Source organism: Labrus bergylta, chromosome 13 (assembly GCF_963930695.1).
Source record: "Labrus bergylta chromosome 13, fLabBer1.1, whole genome shotgun sequence".
In the NCBI taxonomy this organism is placed as follows: Eukaryota; Metazoa; Chordata; class Actinopteri; order Labriformes; family Labridae; genus Labrus; species Labrus bergylta.
Genome location: NC_089207.1, coordinates 8,317,953 through 8,327,952, shown reverse-complemented (window position 1 = coordinate 8,327,952; position 10,000 = coordinate 8,317,953). Strand labels below are relative to the sequence as shown.

The following is a 10,000-nucleotide window of genomic DNA, read 5'->3' as shown; positions in this document are numbered from 1 at the left end:
CCTTTGTGATTCCTAATGGAGGATTGTTTTTTTTAATGATTAGTTACAATGGAGAATGTGAGGGGATCAAATATGTATGCCCCACAGGGTTATGATTTCTACATGAAACATTGCAATGGCTGATTTATTCATTTGTCATTCAAGATTACCTCAAAACAAGTAAGTGGTGATAAAAACATAATTTCGAGTTGTCCCTTATATCTTAATCAATCACTGCTTAGGCTACTATAATAATCCTAAATCTTGTGTGCCTTAATGCAACATTTAAACTTATTTCTGCTGTTCACTGTTCACAAGTTTGCAGTATTGAAAACCTTAATAAATCCACAGTAAAAGTGACGATGCAAAATGGTCAACTTCTGAAAAATCGTCAATTGATTCTGAAAAAATATTGATTGATAAGTAAGCATCACTTGTTTGCAGGTTTTTTTTAAATTCAATCTTAATAGTAATCATTTATAATAATTCCTGATTTGGTGTAAATGTTTATTATTGATGTGAAAACATTTATAATGATGGTGAATATTTCCAGTTGAATCAAATGTATAATATGGCTACCAGAGTGTTGTGGGGAAGTAAAGAGTAACCTAAGTACAAGTAATTAAAATATGTTAATGCAGTAGTCCTTACGTAAGTAGGCTACATGTACTTTTTGAATGTAAAACTGAACTTTGAAAACAGCCTCCAGAGAGCGTAATATGTATTAATACTCACTGAAAACATTGATGAAAATTGCAACAAAAAAAAAGAGGACAGACTGCCAAATAAAATCATGTTTCATTTTCCACTGGCCTGTTTCTCTCAGTCCTTTCTCCACTAGTGAGGCAACAGCGCCCTCTTCTGGCTAAAGGAGGTATTAAAAGCTTACAGCACCTGGTATTCCCAGGCGGTCTCCCATCCAAGTACTAACCAGGCCCGACCCTGCTTAGCTTCCGAGATCGGACGAGATCGGGCGTGTTCAGGGTGGTATGGCCGTAAGCGAATGAACAGGTTGTTAAAGGGTTATTTATACATACTTAGGTTTAAAGTAACACCTCGCCAAAATTAGAGCAAGTGACTATGACCTAGTTGATTTTATTACTTTTCTACTCAAACGTGTGGGCCTATGGATAGACTTACACTTAATCTTACTAGATTCAGCAATACTTTGACGCTGGGAGTTAACTAAAGACTTGCAGCTTGTTTTTAAGACTTGTTTCACGACTTGCGGGCAAACTGAACGTTCAAACGTCTGATAAACACATTGAACAAACCGATTCCGTGAAGATTAACTTCCCTCTTTCAAAACTGGCCTGGTTAGTACTTGGATGGGAGACCGCCTGGGAATCCCAGGTGCTGTAAGCTTTTAATACCTGCTTCAGCCAGCAGGGGGCGCTGTAACCTCCTGCTATGCACTGCAGTTCTTTTTTTATTTGTCTATCATTGCTTCTACTTTCCTACAAAGTAGCTTACACTGAATTTTGATTGGGGATCATCTATAGCATATATAGGGACTGATTGTAATAATTATGAATTTTCATATAATTAGTAAGTGTTCCTTTGTGATTCCTAATGGAGGATTGTTTTTTTTAATGATTAGTTACAATGGAGAATGTGAGGGGATCAAATATGTATGCCCCACAGGGTTATGATTTCTACATGAAACATTGCAATGGCTGATTTATTCATTTGTCATTCAAGATTACCTCAAAACAAGTAAGTGGTGATAAAAACATAATTTCGAGTTGTCCCTTATATCTTAATCAATCACTGCTTAGGCTACTATAATAATCCTAAATCTTGTGTGCCTTAATGCAACATTTAAACTTATTTCTGCTGTTCACTGTTCACAAGTTTGCAGTATTGAAAACCTTAATAAATCCACAGTAAAAGTGACGATGCAAAATGGTCAACTTCTGAAAAATCGTCAATTGATTCTGAAAAAATATTGATTGATAAGTAAGCATCACTTGTTTGCAGGTTTTTTTTAAATTCAATCTTAATAGTAATCATTTATAATAATTCCTGATTTGGTGTAAATGTTTATTATTGATGTGAAAACATTTATAATGATGGTGAATATTTCCAGTTGAATCAAATGTATAATATGGCTACCAGAGTGTTGTGGGGAAGTAAAGAGTAACCTAAGTACAAGTAATTAAAATATGTTAATGCAGTAGTCCTTACGTAAGTAGGCTACATGTACTTTTTGAATGTAAAACTGAACTTTGAAAACAGCCTCCAGAGAGCGTAATATGTATTAATACTCACTGAAAACATTGATGAAAATTGCAACAAAAAAAAAGAGGACAGACTGCCAAATAAAATCATGTTTCATTTTCCACTGGCCTGTTTCTCTCAGTCCTTTCTCCACTAGTGAGGCAACAGCGCCCTCTTCTGGCTAAAGGAGGTATTAAAAGCTTACAGCACCTGGTATTCCCAGGCGGTCTCCCATCCAAGTACTAACCAGGCCCGACCCTGCTTAGCTTCCGAGATCGGACGAGATCGGGCGTGTTCAGGGTGGTATGGCCGTAAGCGAATGAACAGGTTGTTAAAGGGTTATTTATACATACTTAGGTTTAAAGTAACACCTCGCCAAAATTAGAGCAAGTGACTATGACCTAGTTGATTTTATTACTTTTCTACTCAAACGTGTGGGCCTATGGATAGACTTACACTTAATCTTACTAGATTCAGCAATACTTTGACGCTGGGAGTTAACTAAAGACTTGCAGCTTGTTTTTAAGACTTGTTTCACGACTTGCGGGCAAACTGAACGTTCAAACGTCTGATAAACACATTGAACAAACCGATTCCGTGAAGATTAACTTCCCTCTTTCAAAACTGGCCTGGTTAGTACTTGGATGGGAGACCGCCTGGGAATCCCAGGTGCTGTAAGCTTTTAATACCTGCTTCAGCCAGCAGGGGGCGCTGTAACCTCCTGCTATGCACTGCAGTTCTTTTTTTATTTGTCTATCATTGCTTCTACTTTCCTACAAAGTAGCTTACACTGAATTTTGATTGGGGATCATCTATAGCATATATAGGGACTGATTGTAATAATTATGAATTTTCATATAATTAGTAAGTGTTCCTTTGTGATTCCTAATGGAGGATTGTTTTTTTTAATGATTAGTTACAATGGAGAATGTGAGGGGATCAAATATGTATGCCCCACAGGGTTATGATTTCTACATGAAACATTGCAATGGCTGATTTATTCATTTGTCATTCAAGATTACCTCAAAACAAGTAAGTGGTGATAAAAACATAATTTCGAGTTGTCCCTTATATCTTAATCAATCACTGCTTAGGCTACTATAATAATCCTAAATCTTGTGTGCCTTAATGCAACATTTAAACTTATTTCTGCTGTTCACTGTTCACAAGTTTGCAGTATTGAAAACCTTAATAAATCCACAGTAAAAGTGACGATGCAAAATGGTCAACTTCTGAAAAATCGTCAATTGATTCTGAAAAAATATTGATTGATAAGTAAGCATCACTTGTTTGCAGGTTTTTTTTAAATTCAATCTTAATAGTAATCATTTATAATAATTCCTGATTTGGTGTAAATGTTTATTATTGATGTGAAAACATTTATAATGATGGTGAATATTTCCAGTTGAATCAAATGTATAATATGGCTACCAGAGTGTTGTGGGGAAGTAAAGAGTAACCTAAGTACAAGTAATTAAAATATGTTAATGCAGTAGTCCTTACGTAAGTAGGCTACATGTACTTTTTGAATGTAAAACTGAACTTTGAAAACAGCCTCCAGAGAGCGTAATATGTATTAATACTCACTGAAAACATTGATGAAAATTGCAACAACAAAAAAAAAAGAGAGGACAGACTGCCAAATAAAATCATGTTTCATTTTCCACTGGCCTGTTTCTCTCAGTCCTTTCTCCACTAGTGAGGCAACAGCGCCCTCTTCTGGCTAAAGGAGGTATTAAAAGCTTACAGCACCTGGTATTCCCAGGCGGTCTCCCATCCAAGTACTAACCAGGCCCGACCCTGCTTAGCTTCCGAGATCGGACGAGATCGGGCGTGTTCAGGGTGGTATGGCCTTAAGCGAATGAACAGGTTGTTAAAGGGTTATTTATACATACTTAGGTTTAAAGTAACACCTCGCCAAAATTAGAGCAAGTGACTATGACCTAGTTGATTTTATTACTTTTCTACTCAAACGTGTGGGCCTATGGATAGACTTACACTTAATCTTACTAGATTCAGCAATACTTTGACGCTGGGAGTTAACTAAAGACTTGCAGCTTGTTTTTAAGACTTGTTTCACGACTTGCGGGCAAACTGAACGTTCAAACGTCTGATAAACACATTGAACAAACCGATTCCGTGAAGATTAACTTCCCTCTTTCAAAACTGGCCTGGTTAGTACTTGGATGGGAGACCGCCTGGGAATCCCAGGTGCTGTAAGCTTTTAATACCTGCTTCAGCCAGCAGGGGGCGCTGTAACCTCCTGCTATGCACTGCAGTTCTTTTTTTATTTGTCTATCATTGCTTCTACTTTCCTACAAAGTAGCTTACACTGAATTTTGATTGGGGATCATCTATAGCATATATAGGGACTGATTGTAATAATTATGAATTTTCATATAATTAGTAAGTGTTCCTTTGTGATTCCTAATGGAGGATTGTTTTTTTTAATGATTAGTTACAATGGAGAATGTGAGGGGATCAAATATGTATGCCCCACAGGGTTATGATTTCTACATGAAACATTGCAATGGCTGATTTATTCATTTGTCATTCAAGATTACCTCAAAACAAGTAAGTGGTGATAAAAACATAATTTCGAGTTGTCCCTTATATCTTAATCAATCACTGCTTAGGCTACTATAATAATCCTAAATCTTGTGTGCCTTAATGCAACATTTAAACTTATTTCTGCTGTTCACTGTTCACAAGTTTGCAGTATTGAAAACCTTAATAAATCCACAGTAAAAGTGACGATGCAAAATGGTCAACTTCTGAAAAATCGTCAATTGATTCTGAAAAAATATTGATTGATAAGTAAGCATCACTTGTTTGCAGGTTTTTTTTAAATTCAATCTTAATAGTAATCATTTATAATAATTCCTGATTTGGTGTAAATGTTTATTATTGATGTGAAAACATTTATAATGATGGTGAATATTTCCAGTTGAATCAAATGTATAATATGGCTACCAGAGTGTTGTGGGGAAGTAAAGAGTAACCTAAGTACAAGTAATTAAAATATGTTAATGCAGTAGTCCTTACGTAAGTAGGCTACATGTACTTTTTGAATGTAAAACTGAACTTTGAAAACAGCCTCCAGAGAGCGTAATATGTATTAATACTCACTGAAAACATTGATGAAAATTGCAACAAAAAAAAAGAGGACAGACTGCCAAATAAAATCATGTTTCATTTTCCACTGGCCTGTTTCTCTCAGTCCTTTCTCCACTAGTGAGGCAACAGCGCCCTCTTCTGGCTAAAGGAGGTATTAAAAGCTTACAGCACCTGGTATTCCCAGGCGGTCTCCCATCCAAGTACTAACCAGGCCCGACCCTGCTTAGCTTCCGAGATCGGACGAGATCGGGCGTGTTCAGGGTGGTATGGCCGTAAGCGAATGAACAGGTTGTTAAAGGGTTATTTATACATACTTAGGTTTAAAGTAACACCTCGCCAAAATTAGAGCAAGTGACTATGACCTAGTTGATTTTATTACTTTTCTACTCAAACGTGTGGGCCTATGGATAGACTTACACTTAATCTTACTAGATTCAGCAATACTTTGACGCTGGGAGTTAACTAAAGACTTGCAGCTTGTTTTTAAGACTTGTTTCACGACTTGCGGGCAAACTGAACGTTCAAACGTCTGATAAACACATTGAACAAACCGATTCCGTGAAGATTAACTTCCCTCTTTCAAAACTGGCCTGGTTAGTACTTGGATGGGAGACCGCCTGGGAATCCCAGGTGCTGTAAGCTTTTAATACCTGCTTCAGCCAGCAGGGGGCGCTGTAACCTCCTGCTATGCACTGCAGTTCTTTTTTTATTTGTCTATCATTGCTTCTACTTTCCTACAAAGTAGCTTACACTGAATTTTGATTGGGGATCATCTATAGCATATATAGGGACTGATTGTAATAATTATGAATTTTCATATAATTAGTAAGTGTTCCTTTGTGATTCCTAATGGAGGATTGTTTTTTTTAATGATTAGTTACAATGGAGAATGTGAGGGGATCAAATATGTATGCCCCACAGGGTTATGATTTCTACATGAAACATTGCAATGGCTGATTTATTCATTTGTCATTCAAGATTACCTCAAAACAAGTAAGTGGTGATAAAAACATAATTTCGAGTTGTCCCTTATATCTTAATCAATCACTGCTTAGGCTACTATAATAATCCTAAATCTTGTGTGCCTTAATGCAACATTTAAACTTATTTCTGCTGTTCACTGTTCACAAGTTTGCAGTATTGAAAACCTTAATAAATCCACAGTAAAAGTGACGATGCAAAATGGTCAACTTCTGAAAAATCGTCAATTGATTCTGAAAAAATATTGATTGATAAGTAAGCATCACTTGTTTGCAGGTTTTTTTTAAATTCAATCTTAATAGTAATCATTTATAATAATTCCTGATTTGGTGTAAATGTTTATTATTGATGTGAAAACATTTATAATGATGGTGAATATTTCCAGTTGAATCAAATGTATAATATGGCTACCAGAGTGTTGTGGGGAAGTAAAGAGTAACCTAAGTACAAGTAATTAAAATATGTTAATGCAGTAGTCCTTACGTAAGTAGGCTACATGTACTTTTTGAATGTAAAACTGAACTTTGAAAACAGCCTCCAGAGAGCGTAATATGTATTAATACTCACTGAAAACATTGATGAAAATTGCAACAACAAAAAAAAAAGAGAGGACAGACTGCCAAATAAAATCATGTTTCATTTTCCACTGGCCTGTTTCTCTCAGTCCTTTCTCCACTAGTGAGGCAACAGCGCCCTCTTCTGGCTAAAGGAGGTATTAAAAGCTTACAGCACCTGGTATTCCCAGGCGGTCTCCCATCCAAGTACTAACCAGGCCCGACCCTGCTTAGCTTCCGAGATCGGACGAGATCGGGCGTGTTCAGGGTGGTATGGCCTTAAGCGAATGAACAGGTTGTTAAAGGGTTATTTATACATACTTAGGTTTAAAGTAACACCTCGCCAAAATTAGAGCAAGTGACTATGACCTAGTTGATTTTATTACTTTTCTACTCAAACGTGTGGGCCTATGGATAGACTTACACTTAATCTTACTAGATTCAGCAATACTTTGACGCTGGGAGTTAACTAAAGACTTGCAGCTTGTTTTTAAGACTTGTTTCACGACTTGCGGGCAAACTGAACGTTCAAACGTCTGATAAACACATTGAACAAACCGATTCCGTGAAGATTAACTTCCCTCTTTCAAAACTGGCCTGGTTAGTACTTGGATGGGAGACCGCCTGGGAATCCCAGGTGCTGTAAGCTTTTAATACCTGCTTCAGCCAGCAGGGGGCGCTGTAACCTCCTGCTATGCACTGCAGTTCTTTTTTTATTTGTCTATCATTGCTTCTACTTTCCTACAAAGTAGCTTACACTGAATTTTGATTGGGGATCATCTATAGCATATATAGGGACTGATTGTAATAATTATGAATTTTCATATAATTAGTAAGTGTTCCTTTGTGATTCCTAATGGAGGATTGTTTTTTTTAATGATTAGTTACAATGGAGAATGTGAGGGGATCAAATATGTATGCCCCACAGGGTTATGATTTCTACATGAAACATTGCAATGGCTGATTTATTCATTTGTCATTCAAGATTACCTCAAAACAAGTAAGTGGTGATAAAAACATAATTTCGAGTTGTCCCTTATATCTTAATCAATCACTGCTTAGGCTACTATAATAATCCTAAATCTTGTGTGCCTTAATGCAACATTTAAACTTATTTCTGCTGTTCACTGTTCACAAGTTTGCAGTATTGAAAACCTTAATAAATCCACAGTAAAAGTGACGATGCAAAATGGTCAACTTCTGAAAAATCGTCAATTGATTCTGAAAAAATATTGATTGATAAGTAAGCATCACTTGTTTGCAGGTTTTTTTTAAATTCAATCTTAATAGTAATCATTTATAATAATTCCTGATTTGGTGTAAATGTTTATTATTGATGTGAAAACATTTATAATGATGGTGAATATTTCCAGTTGAATCAAATGTATAATATGGCTACCAGAGTGTTGTGGGGAAGTAAAGAGTAACCTAAGTACAAGTAATTAAAATATGTTAATGCAGTAGTCCTTACGTAAGTAGGCTACATGTACTTTTTGAATGTAAAACTGAACTTTGAAAACAGCCTCCAGAGAGCGTAATATGTATTAATACTCACTGAAAACATTGATGAAAATTGCAACAAAAAAAAAGAGGACAGACTGCCAAATAAAATCATGTTTCATTTTCCACTGGCCTGTTTCTCTCAGTCCTTTCTCCACTAGTGAGGCAACAGCGCCCTCTTCTGGCTAAAGGAGGTATTAAAAGCTTACAGCACCTGGTATTCCCAGGCGGTCTCCCATCCAAGTACTAACCAGGCCCGACCCTGCTTAGCTTCCGAGATCGGACGAGATCGGGCGTGTTCAGGGTGGTATGGCCGTAAGCGAATGAACAGGTTGTTAAAGGGTTATTTATACATACTTAGGTTTAAAGTAACACCTCGCCAAAATTAGAGCAAGTGACTATGACCTAGTTGATTTTATTACTTTTCTACTCAAACGTGTGGGCCTATGGATAGACTTACACTTAATCTTACTAGATTCAGCAATACTTTGACGCTGGGAGTTAACTAAAGACTTGCAGCTTGTTTTTAAGACTTGTTTCACGACTTGCGGGCAAACTGAACGTTCAAACGTCTGATAAACACATTGAACAAACCGATTCCGTGAAGATTAACTTCCCTCTTTCAAAACTGGCCTGGTTAGTACTTGGATGGGAGACCGCCTGGGAATCCCAGGTGCTGTAAGCTTTTAATACCTGCTTCAGCCAGCAGGGGGCGCTGTAACCTCCTGCTATGCACTGCAGTTCTTTTTTTATTTGTCTATCATTGCTTCTACTTTCCTACAAAGTAGCTTACACTGAATTTTGATTGGGGATCATCTATAGCATATATAGGGACTGATTGTAATAATTATGAATTTTCATATAATTAGTAAGTGTTCCTTTGTGATTCCTAATGGAGGATTGTTTTTTTTAATGATTAGTTACAATGGAGAATGTGAGGGGATCAAATATGTATGCCCCACAGGGTTATGATTTCTACATGAAACATTGCAATGGCTGATTTATTCATTTGTCATTCAAGATTACCTCAAAACAAGTAAGTGGTGATAAAAACATAATTTCGAGTTGTCCCTTATATCTTAATCAATCACTGCTTAGGCTACTATAATAATCCTAAATCTTGTGTGCCTTAATGCAACATTTAAACTTATTTCTGCTGTTCACTGTTCACAAGTTTGCAGTATTGAAAACCTTAATAAATCCACAGTAAAAGTGACGATGCAAAATGGTCAACTTCTGAAAAATCGTCAATTGATTCTGAAAAAATATTGATTGATAAGTAAGCATCACTTGTTTGCAGGTTTTTTTTAAATTCAATCTTAATAGTAATCATTTATAATAATTCCTGATTTGGTGTAAATGTTTATTATTGATGTGAAAACATTTATAATGATGGTGAATATTTCCAGTTGAATCAAATGTATAATATGGCTACCAGAGTGTTGTGGGGAAGTAAAGAGTAACCTAAGTACAAGTAATTAAAATATGTTAATGCAGTAGTCCTTACGTAAGTAGGCTACATGTACTTTTTGAATGTAAAACTGAACTTTGAAAACAGCCTCCAGAGAGCGTAATATGTATTAATACTCACTGAAAACATTGATGAAAATTGCAACAACAAAAAAAAAAGAGAGGACAGACTGCCAAAT

General features: G+C 36.3%; 6 non-coding genes across 6 annotated transcripts; all 6 read right to left on the bottom strand.

Moving 5' to 3' along the window:
- Positions 1-861: 861 nt before the first annotated feature.
- On the bottom strand, positions 862-980 carry LOC136182273 (5S ribosomal RNA). The gene has a single exon (XR_010668591.1). It is a non-coding gene; the product is annotated as a 5S ribosomal RNA (ribosomal RNA).
- A 1,417-nt stretch (positions 981-2,397) lies between these two features.
- LOC136182272 (5S ribosomal RNA) lies at positions 2,398-2,516 on the bottom strand. The gene has a single exon (XR_010668590.1). It is a non-coding gene; the product is annotated as a 5S ribosomal RNA (ribosomal RNA).
- A 1,423-nt stretch (positions 2,517-3,939) lies between these two features.
- LOC136181707 (5S ribosomal RNA) lies at positions 3,940-4,058 on the bottom strand. The gene has a single exon (XR_010668054.1). It is a non-coding gene; the product is annotated as a 5S ribosomal RNA (ribosomal RNA).
- Positions 4,059-5,475: 1,417 nt separating this feature from the next.
- On the bottom strand, positions 5,476-5,594 carry LOC136182271 (5S ribosomal RNA). The gene has a single exon (XR_010668589.1). It is a non-coding gene; the product is annotated as a 5S ribosomal RNA (ribosomal RNA).
- A 1,423-nt stretch (positions 5,595-7,017) lies between these two features.
- LOC136181706 (5S ribosomal RNA) lies at positions 7,018-7,136 on the bottom strand. The gene has a single exon (XR_010668053.1). It is a non-coding gene; the product is annotated as a 5S ribosomal RNA (ribosomal RNA).
- Positions 7,137-8,553: 1,417 nt separating this feature from the next.
- Positions 8,554-8,672, bottom strand: LOC136182269 (5S ribosomal RNA). The gene has a single exon (XR_010668587.1). It is a non-coding gene; the product is annotated as a 5S ribosomal RNA (ribosomal RNA).
- Positions 8,673-10,000: the final 1,328 nt, after the last annotated feature.